At 46.8% G+C, this 12,409-nt stretch overlaps 1 long non-coding RNA gene across 1 annotated transcript; it reads left to right on the top strand.

Moving 5' to 3' along the window:
• Positions 1 to 7,981: 7,981 nt before the first annotated feature.
• LOC135310864 (uncharacterized) lies at positions 7,982 to 8,297 on the top strand. Its single transcript, XR_010370828.1, has 2 exons — positions 7,982 to 8,096; positions 8,222 to 8,297. It is a non-coding gene; the product is annotated as an uncharacterized LOC135310864 (long non-coding RNA).
• Positions 8,298 to 12,409: the final 4,112 nt, after the last annotated feature.

Below are 12,409 nucleotides of genomic sequence, written 5' to 3'. Positions count from 1 at the left end.
CGGCAGAGCGCGGGAAGCTGGAAAGGTAGCCGACCCGCACAGTGAGGAGAATTAACCCCTTCTCAGCCAAAACCAGCACATTCTCCACCCCTTATTCCATACCATTTACACCATGCCCAGGTCCCATATGATGCAATACAACCATACCAACCACCACCCCTCCCCTTCCCATCCTTTAACATAATACACAGACATCATTCCCTTAGTTCATGGACCTTCCCTGTAAAATGTCCATTAAAATGTCCAGTGAGTTCACCCAGTCCATGACTCTGGGCTCCATCTGTCGTATCAGTCTTTCCGGGTGGGAGAGATGGTGTGTGGCGTTGGGTTGCTGCATACCGAGTCAGTCATCGTTCCATCACTGCTGCACGGCTTGTTTCATATTTGATCTTCCATGGGTTGGGAGGCTCGTACTCTGATATCATTGGTACAATACAGAGGTGACACACAGTATTATATAGCAGTTCACATTGTGCCATTCAGTTCATTGACTGTTTTCACCCAAAATCAAATCCCCTTGAGGCACACATCGGATTTCTCCATCCTCCCGCATCACCCACCAAGTGCACCCAGGTCCTCGAGCAAAAGCAATCCCACGAATGGGTTTGCCTTTGCCGGAGGGAGGAAGAACCCAGACTGTTTTGCCCAGCATACTTTTTGTGTGCACTACAGGGACTCTATCCCCTTCCACGGTACGTAAGGATTCTGACTGGGCAGGGCCAGCTCGGTTGGCAGATCCCCTCGTGTTGACTAACCAGGTGACTTTTGCTAAATGTGTATCCCAGTGCTTGAATGTTCCCCCACCCCATTGCTCTCAGTGTTGTCTTTAACAGTCCATTGTACCGTTCAATTTTCCCAGAGGCTGGTGCGTGATAGGGGATGTGATACACCCACTCAATGCCATGCTCTTTGGCCCAGGTGTCTATGAGGTTATTTCGGAAATGAGTCCCATTGTCTGACTCAATTCTCTCTGGGGTGCCATGTCGCCACAGGACTTGTTTCTCAAGACCCAGGATAGTGTTCCGGGCAGTGGTGTGGGGGACAGGATATGTTTCCAGCCAGCCAGTCGTTGTTTCTACCATTGTAAGCACATGGCGCTTGCCTTGGCGGGTCTGTGGGAGTGTGATATAGTCAATTTGCCAGGCCTCCCCATATTTATATTTCAGCCATCGTCCCCCATACCACAGAGGCTTTACCCGCTTCGCTTGCTTGACTGCAGCACATGTGTCACATTCGTGGATAACCTGTGCAATAATATCCATGGTCAAGTCCACCCCTCGATCACGAGCCCACCTGTATGTTGCATCTCTCCCTTGATGGCCTGAGGTGTCATGGGCCCACCGAGCTAGAAATAGTTCACCCTTATGCTGCCAGTCCAGATCCACCTCAGCCACTTCAATCTTGGCAGCCTGATCTACCTGCTGGTTGTTTCGATGTTCTTCAGTGGCCCGACTCTTGGGGACGTGAGCATCCACATGACGTACCTTTACAACCAGGTTCTCTACCCGGGCAGCAATATCTTGCCACAGTGCGGCAGCCCAGATGGGTTTGCCTCTACGCTGCCAGTTGCTTTGCTTCCATTGCTGCAGCCAGCCCCACAAGGCATTTGCCACCATCCAGGAGTCAGTATAGAGATAGAGCACTGGCCACTTTTCCCGTTCAGCAATGTCTAAGGCCAGCTGGATGGCCTTTACCTCTGCAAACTGGCTCGATTCACCTTCTCCTTCAGCAGTTTCTGCTACTTGTCGTGTAGGACTCCATACAGCAGCCTTCCATCTCCGGTGCTTTCCCACAAGGCGACAGGACCCATCAGTGAACAGGGCATATTGCTTCTCATTTTCTGGCAGTTTGTTATACAGTGGGGCTTCTTCAGCATGTGTCACCTCCTCCTCTGGTGATAATCCAAAATCTTTGCCTTCTGGCCAGTCCATAATCACTTCCAATATTCCTGGGCGACTGGGGTTTCCTACTCAAGCCCGCTGGGTAATCAGTGCAACCCATTTACTCCACGTAGCATCAGTTGCATGGTGTGTAGAGGGGACCTTCCCTTTGACCATCCAGCCCAGCACTGGCAGTCGGGGTGCCAGGAGCAACTGTGCTTCAGTATCAACCACTTCTGAAGCAGCTCAAACCCCTTCATATGCTGCCAATATCTCTTTTTCAGTTGGAGTATAGCGGGCTTCGGACCCTCTGTATCCCCAACTCTAAAACCCTAGGGGTCGACCCTGGGTCTCCCCATGTTCTTTCTGCCAGAGGCTCCAGGTAGGGCCATTCTCCCCGGCTGCAGTGTAGAGCACATTTTTTACATCTTGTCCTGCCCGGACTGGCCCAAGAGCTACTGCATGGACTATTTCTCGTTTAATCTGTTCAAAGGCTTGTCATTGCTCAGGGCCTCATTTGAAATCATTATTTTTCCGGGTCACTTGATAGAGAGGGCTTACGATCAGACTGTAATGTGGAATATGCATTCTCCAAAAACCCACAACGCCCAAGAAAGCTTGTGTTTCCTTTTTGCTAGTTGGTGGAGACATGGCTGCTATTTTGTTGATCACATCCATTGGAATATGACGACGACCATCTTGCCATTTGATTCCTAAGAACTGGATTTCTTGTGCAGGTCCCTTCACCTTACTTTGTTTTATGGCAAAACCAGCCTTCAGAAGGATTGGTACTATTTTCTCTCCTTTCTCAAAAACTTCTTCTGCTGTTTTGCCCCACACAATGATGTCATCAATGTATTGAAGGTGTTCTGGAGCTTCTCCCTGTTCCAGTACAGTCTGAATCAGTCCATGGCAAATGGTAGGACTGTGTTTCCACCCCTGGGGCAGTCGATTCCAGGTGTACTGGACGCCCCTCCATGTGAAAGCAAACTGTGGCCTGCACTCTGCTGCCAGAGGGATGGAGAAGAAGATTTAAACATCTGTGTGTTATCTCAACAGGGTTTTTTTCCATGCTAATTTCAAAGCACAGCACTATACTAGCTAGAGTGAAGAAAATTAACTCTGTCCCAGCTGAAACCATGACATGCACCCGGCAGAGCATGGGAAGCTAGAAAAGTCCTTGACTAGTATAAGCGCTACCCAGCAACAGCCAAGGCATCTGTGTGTTATCTCAACATTTTTTTCCATGCTAAGTTCAACGCACAGCACTATACCAGCTAGAGTGAAGAAAATTGACTCTATCCCAGCTAAAACCGTGACAGAGGAGCAATCCCCCGTTCATCTGGCGCCGCAAATAAAGAATGCCTGCTTTTTAACACTACATTGGTGTTATGAGGTTTATTCCCGATTTTGGTCACAATGGCATCAATACCCATTAGATGTTTGGAATAGCTCTCCACGGCTATTACAATGGCTGCCTGCATTCAGGCCATGCACGAGCAAAGTTCCCTTGATGTTCCCATCTCAGCAACTGTAGACTATGCTAAAGCTGTTAATAAAGGGAGCCCCTGCCGTGTTCAAACCTTGTCTTATTGCAACATGAGATGAGATCAAGAGGGACACAGATTTTAATGCTTTGTTATCCACACAGGATGTTGTCAGTGATGAAGATGACCAGGAAGCAACCTTGCTTCAAAGAAAACTCCCCACTTGGGCAGGACTAATGCATGACATCATAAATCATGGATGAGAAGCAAGATGGAATGATGTGTCCAGTGGAACAAAAAATATAAGTCAAAATGTTAGACAGATTAAGCAAATGCCTCAGAGTGACTCTTGAGAACTGGGACCCACTAATCAACAATCAAGGGCCTGGGAAGAGAGAAATGAATTATGGAAAAAAGCCCTGGCAATGGGTATTCCCAGAGTTGCTATTCATAAGCAACCAGCTAGAGTTATTCTAAGCTTGATAGAAGCTTTTCAAAAGTGAGACATAGCACTGCCGCCTGCTACTGCCCTCCCCCCCTGCCTTTTTTTTCCCTCAGGGAAGGGAGTTAAAGGAATCACAGAAACAGGAATCAAAAAAACAGATAAACCCCAGATGGCTATTGGGCCTGCCTGTCCAGAAAATAGATATTCATCAATGGATAAGTGATGATGGCCCTTATATTATGCTTCCTGCAGGTCCTCAACAAAAACCCACTATATTACTAATAGATACAGGAGCACAAATATCTATTCTTACCCAAACTGATAAAATCACCTTAGGATTATGACCAGGCCAACATAAAGTTAAATTAACTGGCATTAATGGTGGCAGCGAACTATGCCCCACTGTTAAAGTAAACATTTGGCTTCCTGGCAAAAAACTAATAACCTCAGTTTGCTTTGCAGTAAAAAATTACTATGAAAACATATTGGGGTTCGATGTTTTGATGGGATGAACCTGGCAGCTACAAAATGGTAGTATATGGTCATTCAGATCTGGAAGTCTCAGGGTGGAATCTGCCAACATCCGCCTTTTGTGAGCGGCACCTGCACTCCCCGACTCCAGTCTCACTAATGTTCCCCAGTATCCAGTGTCAGCTGCTGCCAAAGATGGAATTTCAGCTGTTATTGCAGACTTGGAGTCTCGGCAAATTATTTTTAGGACGCATTCTCCATATAACTCTCCTGTACGGCCTGTTCGCAAACGTGATGGTCGATAGTGCCTTACAATTGATTACCGGCATCTTAATGCCAGCACTGCACCCATAACAGCAGCAGTTCCTAATGCAAATCTAACTGCCACTCTACAAGCAGCTGCCCATAATTGGATGTCTGTTTTAGATATCAAAGATATGTTATTTATGGTCCCCTTGCAAGAACAGGGTAAATCCCGTTTTGCATTTACTTGGGAAGGAGTACAGTATACCTTCAACAGACTTCCCCAAGGTTACAAACACTCCCCTACTATTGCTCATGGAGCACTAGCAGAACTTTTACAGAAAGTATCAATTCCACCAGAAACCCGCCTCTACCAATACATAGATGACATTCTGATTGGGGGAGACTCCCCAGAGGCAGTAAGAACAGCAGCCACCTCTGTATGGGAAACTTTAAATAATGCTGGAGTAGTCATACCACTAGACAAGTGTCAGGGACCTGCCCAAGAAGTAAAATTTCAAAGGAACCTGGTGGATTGCTAGTAGTGCTTCAATTCCACCTGATACCTTGGAAAAGATAGAAGTTTTACAGCCTCCCCAATCCAAAAAAAGAACTCCAACAAATGTTGGGAATGTTAGGATATTGGAGGAAACATATACCTGGATTCTCAATTATAGCCAGACCCCTCTATTCCCTCTTATGGAAAGAAAAGGTATGGGAATAGATGGAAGAGCATAACAAAGCTATGAAAACCTTAATGAATGAACTGTGAACATACCAATCCCTTGGGCCTGTACACCCCTCTGATCCTATCATTGTGGAATGTGAATTTGCTGAACATGCAACCTATTGTAACCTGTTTCAGACTGGCCCTAATGGCTGGAAACAACCTTTACTGTTTAGTTCAACTGCATTTAAAGAGACAGAACAACGATACTCTAAATGGGAGAAAGGGCTTTTATCCTTAGTTAGAGCTGTGAAACAGGTTGAGAAAATACATCAGGGACAACCTATACAGACTAGAGGACCATTTAATTTACTAGAGGCAATCTTAAAGGGAACTGCTCCTCCAGGAGGAATTGCCCAAAAACCCACAGTGAGAAAATGGTATGCTTACCTAACACAAGTTGCTGAGAATATGCAATTAACTGAAGGACACACCAAAGTTTCCAAATTACAGATACCTGTAAATACTGATCCTTTAGCTTTGCAGCAACCTTTCAAACCTTCTCCAATTCTAGATGCTCCACCCTTAACTGAGAATATGCCAACTGAGGGTGTTTGGTTCACAGATGCCTCAGCCCAAAGGATAAAAGGGAAACGGCAATATAGAGCCATGGCCCTTGACATCACCACTGGCAAACAGGTAGTAGAAGATGGAGAAGGTAGCGCGCAGGTAGGAGAATGCAGAGCTGTGGTACTTGCTGCTCAAAACAGAGCAAAAGTTATATATGTGGACTCTTATGCTGTTTGGGCAGGTGCAATACAATGGCTCTGTCAATGGGAAACCCTAAAATGGGAAGTGAATAGCTCCCCAGTTTGGAGAAGCAATGATTGGCAGTTAGATATAGCCAAGAAAACACCTTTCAAAATGGGATGGGTGAAAGCTCATGCTAAAGATGACCAACCAGCTACAAAGTGGAATCAAAAGGTGGATGAAATAACTAAGATTAGGAAAGTCACTATAGATCCCAATTGGTGCCAGCTAGGAGAATGGTTACACCTCAAGTTAGGACATAGTGAAAAGGATGCCCTTTGCAGCACAAAGCCAAGGCTGGTTCCTTGACAGAAAAGCATGTGAAACCATACTTACCAAGTGCCCTCAACGCTGACTCAGATTGCAAACTGATCATCCTGATAAAGCACCACCTCTGCACATTAAAGAAGGGAAAACATTAGGGTCTACCTGGCAAATCGATTATATTGGTCCTTTAAAATCATCTGCTGGGTATAGATATATTCTGACGGGAATAGAAGTAGTGTCCGGACTTTTAATGGCCGTTAGGTGCCAAAAGGCTGATGGGCAAAACACCATCGGAGGCCTTTCCTCATGGTTCTCAATTTTACCTGTTCCTGACTCTATTCAGAGTGATAATGGCTCACATTTTACTAACAAAGGAGTACAAGAATGGGCAAAACAAGAAGGAATAAAATGGGTGTTCCACACTCCATACTATCCACAATCTAATGGTATGGTTGAATAGGTCAATGGGCTACTGAAAAGATATCTTAAGCCACATGAAGGACAATGGGACGTCTGCCTCTCAAAACACCCTACACCAGCTAAACAATAGATATGGTCCCTATGGAAGTCCAGTTACTCCAGCTTGAGCTTTCCTGATGGCTCCTTTAGGTAAACCCCTAGATAACAGGCATAGCCGGTCTTCAATGAAACCAGGACAACCTGTCATGGTAAAACTACCATCTATTGGAACTGTACCAATGACTCTAACTAAACCACAAGGAACAATGGCATGGGAAGCTATTGACAATAGTGGAGCAGAACATAAAATCAGTGCTAGATGGATTTATTCTGTATCATAAAAGGGGTAACCTGTTCAGCCTTCCCCACCGAGACTTTTTTTCCTTCTTTCTTTTACAGGAAATGATGAACCACACTAATGACACCATGAGAGCAACTATTATACTAGACACTGGCATCTTCATGTCAGCAAGCACAGAAAACAGGAAAATAAATCTCTTCTTACAGTCCATCATGATGGGGAAGAAATACATCGAGTAATGGAAAGAGTTAAAAGGGATGGAAAACATCAGTGGTGGGAAGTCCTGTTTGGATGGTCTCCAACAGCAACTGGAGTGCTGAACCTGATGCTGCACCCCATCATGATTTTAATGACTCTTTTTATATTATACTTATTGTTAAATATTGTTTTATACATCGGAGTTTGTAGAATGGCTAAACAATTTATACTGTTGCAAGCCCCACCCCCCCATATAATGTTGTCTAACAACATTTAATGAAACTTTAATAGTTATGGAGGTTGTCCAACCATGAAAAAAATTCCATCAAATTACTATTGGAATGTAGCATTGTCTATTTATAGGCACAGAGGCAAGAGGTGACCACACCACCACTTTGTGGTCATGGGGTGGATTGTGGTGGTGCAGCCCCCTGGGCCACTCTGGGATCCCAGCACAAGCCCTATTGTAGTGTTACCTTAGTCATAATGACTTGGGTGTCAGGCAATCTCTGTCCACACTTGGGCTATCTGCTGCCTGACTTGTGTACCAGCGTCGTGACCAGAATGTAAAATACTGACCAAAGCCAATCATCTCGATGCTATAACTAGCAATCCAAGAGGGAGACCCTTTGAGCTCTCTGGGACCGCAGTGGGATGTGTGACCCTGTATCTCCCTCTGGGCTGGGACGCCTTTCAGAGTAGATTTCACAATGACTGAAGGATCATCTGCTGACAATTTCACGAGGACTCAAAGGCCTGATTTTGCGAGGTTTGTCAGCCGTGCGTTGATGAATGCCAGCACATAAAAGCGAATAATTTATGAAGCTCACGAAAAGGGAAATTTTATTCACAGGTTAACCTTGGGGATGTGTGTGTGTGCAATTTGACTATATATATATTATCCCTATTCACATACACTGTTGACCAAGTCTGAGACTAAGATTGGACCTAGCCACACCTAGACTTTTCTCTGAAAGAAGTTTAGAAAGCAAGGGGGTCTATTCTGAACCTCGTGACTCAACAGGAGGGTCCTCCTTATCCCCTGCATCCACAATCCCTCTGAATCATTCTGTGTCAAGTATACCTCAATTTTCCTTTGTGCACTTCTAGGCAAGTAATAGAGTGAACCTTGACATTCTCGAATCATTAAGTTGCCTGTTGACTGTAAAAAATTCTATCAAATTGCTGTTTTAAATTGGCTGACGCTTTTAAGAATTATACAACCTAATACTGTGGTCTATCTCAAAAATATTACTAAATCTTAACTTGCTAACTAAAGCTGTGTAACAAATCATATAGAATCATAGAATGGTTTAGGCTGGAAGCGACCTTTAGAGGTCATCTAGTCCAACCCCCCTGCAGTGAGCAGAGACATCTTCAACTAGATCAGGTTGCTCAGAGCCCTGTCCAACCTGACCTTGAATGTTTCCAGGGATGGGGCATCTATCACCTCTCTGGGCAACCTGTTCCAGTGTTTCACCACCCTCGTAAAAAAATTATTCCTTATATCCATTCTAAATCTACCCTCCTTTAGTTTAAAACCATTACCCCTTGTCCTGTCACAGCAGGCCTTGCTAAAGAGATTGTACCCATCTTTCCTGTAGTCCCCCTTTAAGTACTGGAAGGCCACAGTAAGGTCTTCCCGCAGCCTTCCCTTCTCCAGGCTGAACAACCCCAACCCTCTCAGCCTGTCCTCGTAGGAGAGGTGCTCCAGCCCTCGGATCATTTTTGTGGCCCTCCTCTGGACCCACTCCAACAGGTCCAGGTCCTTCTTGTGCTGAGGGCTCCAGAGCTGGACGCAGTACTCTACGTGGGGTCTCACCAGAGCAGAGTAGAGGGGCAGAATCACCTCCCTCGATCTGCTGGCCTCACTTCTTTTGATGCAGCCCAGGATATGGTTGGCCTTCTGGGCTGCAAGCACCCATTGTTGGCTCATGTCCAGCTTTTCCTCCACCAGTACCTCCAAGTCCTTCTCTGCAGGGCTGCTCCCAATCCCTTCCTCCCCCAGCCTGTACTGATACCAGGGGTTGCCCCGTCCCAGGTGCAGGACCTTGCACTTGGCCTTGTTGAACCTCATGAGGTTCTCACAGGCCCACCTCTCCAACTTGTCCAGGTCTCTCTGGATGACATCCTGTCCTTCAGGTGTGTCAGCTACACCGCTCAGCTTGGTGTCATCTGCAAACTTGCTGAGGGTACACTCGATTCTACTGTGTCATTGATAAAGATACTAAATAGTACCAGTCCCAGTACGGCCCCCTGAGGGACACCACTCGTCACCGGTCTCCATCTGGACATTGAGCCATTGACCACTACCCTCTGGATGTGACCATCCAGCCAGTTCATTATCCACCAAACAGTCCACCCATCAAATCCATATCTCTCCAGTTTAGAGATTAGCATGGTGTGGGGGACTGTGTCAAAGGCCTACAGAAGTCCAGATAGATGACATCCATAGCTCTTCCCTTGTCCACTGATGCAGTCACTCCATCATAGAAGGCCACTAGGTTGGTCAGGCAGGACTTTCCCTTGGTGAAGCCATGCTGGCTGCCTCGGATCACCTCCCTGTCCTCCATGTGCCTTAGCATAGTTTCTAGGAGGATCTGCTCCATGATCTTCCCAGGCACAGAGGTGAGGCTGACAGTACAGTAGTTTCCCAGGTCTTCCTTTCTACGCTTTTTAAAGACGGGCACAATGTTTCCCTTCTTCCAGTCCCCAAGGACTTCACCTGACTGCCATGAATTTTCAAATATCATGGAAAGTGTCTTAACAACTACATCAGCCAATTCCCGCAGCACTCTGGGATGCATCTCATCAGGTCCCATAGACTTATGTATATCCAGGTTCCTCAGGTGGTCATGAACCTGATATTCCCTTACAGAGGGAGGGGCTTTTTCCCCCTGGTCTCCATCCTGCAGTCCATCGGCTTGGGAAGGGTGAGGAGAGAGGTTACCAGTGAAGACAGAGACAAAAATATTGTTGAGTACCTCAGTCTTCTCCTTATTTGTTGATACTAGGCCACCATTCTTGTTCATCATGGGGGGTATGCTTTCTTTGACTTTCCTTTTCTGGTTCACATACCTGTAGAAGCCTTTCTTGTTATTCTCAACATATATTCCTGACAATTTTGTGTAGTCGGCAGGATAAACAAGTTTGTATTTGTGACAATTTGGTGTAGTTGGCCATATCCACAAACCTGCATTTGTGACAGCTGGAGCAGGGGAAAAGTGTGAAGAAGGGGCAGCAGAAAGGAAAAAAGGCAGGTGGGGGAAGGTGGTTATTTTTAATCTTTGTTTATCACTATGAAAATCTATTTTAATTGGCAAAAATTAAATTAATTTTCCTAAAGTCTAATCTGTTTTGCCCATTGTCGTGGTTTAGCGGCAGCTCAGCCCCACACAGTCGCTCGCTCACTCCCCACCGGTAGATGGGGGAGAGAATCAGAAGGGTAACGCTCGTGGGTTGGGATAAGAACAGTTTAATAATTAAAATTAAAAGAAAACAACAGTAGAAATGCAATGTAAAGGAGAACAACGAGAGGCGCAAAGCCCCGGGGGAGGGGGGTGGGAAGGGAGGGGAGAGGGGGAACGAACCGCCGGAACAAACTGCCCGCGCCGCAGCCGCTCGCCGCCCGCTGACCCGACGCCGCGCCGCCTCCGCGCTCCCGCTGCAACTGCCCCCACCTCAATATATTGGTCATGGTGTCACATGGTATGGAATGAACCTGCCATTGGCCAGTCGGGGTCAGCCGTCCCCACCATGGCCCTGCCCCTCCCAGCCCCCCCCCGCCACGCGGCAGAGCGCGGGAAGCTGGAAAGGTAGCCGACCCCCACAGTGAGGAGAATTAACCCCTTCTCAGCCAAAACCAGCACATTCTCCACCCCTTATTCCATACCATTTACACCATGCCCAGGTCCCATATGATGCAATACAACCATACCAACCACCACCCCTCCCCTTCCCATCCTTTAACATAATACACAGACATCATTCCCTTAGTTCATGGACCTTCCCTGTACAATGTCCATTAAAAATGTCCATTGAGTTCATCCAGTCCATGACTCTGGGCTCCATCTGTTGTATCAGTCTTTCCGGGTGGGAGAGATGGTGTGTGGCGTTGGGTCGCTGCATACCGAGTCAGTCATCGTTCCATCACTGCTGCACGGCTTGTTTCATAGTTGATCTTCCATGGGTTGGGAGGCTCGTACTCTGATATCATTGGTACAACACAGAGGTGACACACAGTATTATATAGCAGTTCACATTGTGCCATTCAGTTCATTGACTGTTTTCACCCAAAATCAAATCCCCTTGAGGCACACATGGGATTTCTCCATCCTCCCGCATCACCCACCAAGTGCACCCAGGTCCTCGAGCAAAAGCAATCCCACGAATGGGTTTGCCTTTGCTGGAGGGAGGAAGAACCCAGACTGTTTTGCCCAGCATACTTTTTGTGTGCACTACAGGGACTCTATCCCCTTCCACAGTACATAAGGATTCTGACTGGGCAGGGCCAGCTCGGTTGGCAGATCCCCTCGTGTTGACTAACCACGTGGCTTTTGCTAAATGTGTATCCCAGTGCTTGAAAGTTCCACCCCCCCATTGCTCTCAGTGTAGTTTTTAACAGTCCATTGTACCGTTCAATTTTCCCAGAGGCTGGTGCGTGATAGGGGATGTGATACACCCACTCAATGCCATGCTCTTTGGCCCAGGTGTCTATGAGGCTATTTCGGAAATAAGTCCCGTTGTCTGACTCAATTCTCTCTGGGGTGCCATGTCGCCACAGGACTTGTTTTATGAGACTCAGGATAGTGTTCCGGGCAGTGGCGTGGGGGACAGGATATGTTTCCAGCCAGCCAGTCATTGTTTCTACCATTGTAAGCACATGGCGCTTGCCTTGGCGGGTTTGTGGGAGTGCAATATAGTCAATTTGCCAGGCCTCTCCATATTTATATTTCAGCCATCGTCCCCCATACCACAGAGGCTTTACCCGCTTTGCTTGCTTGACTGCAGCGCATGTGTCACATTCGTGGATAACCTGTGCAATAATATCCATGGTCAAGTCCACCCCTCGATCACGAGCCCACCTGTATGTTGCATCTCTCCCTTGATGGCCTGAGGTGTCATGGGCCCACCGAGCTAGAAATAGTTCACCCTTATGCTGCCAGTCCAGATCCACCTCAG

Source organism: Phalacrocorax carbo, assembly GCF_963921805.1.
Source record: "Phalacrocorax carbo chromosome W unlocalized genomic scaffold, bPhaCar2.1 SUPER_W_unloc_3, whole genome shotgun sequence".
Lineage (NCBI taxonomy): Eukaryota > Metazoa > Chordata > Aves > Suliformes > Phalacrocoracidae > Phalacrocorax > Phalacrocorax carbo.
Note: the sequence above shows the minus strand (reverse complement) of the source record. Positions and strands in the feature narration are given on the sequence as shown.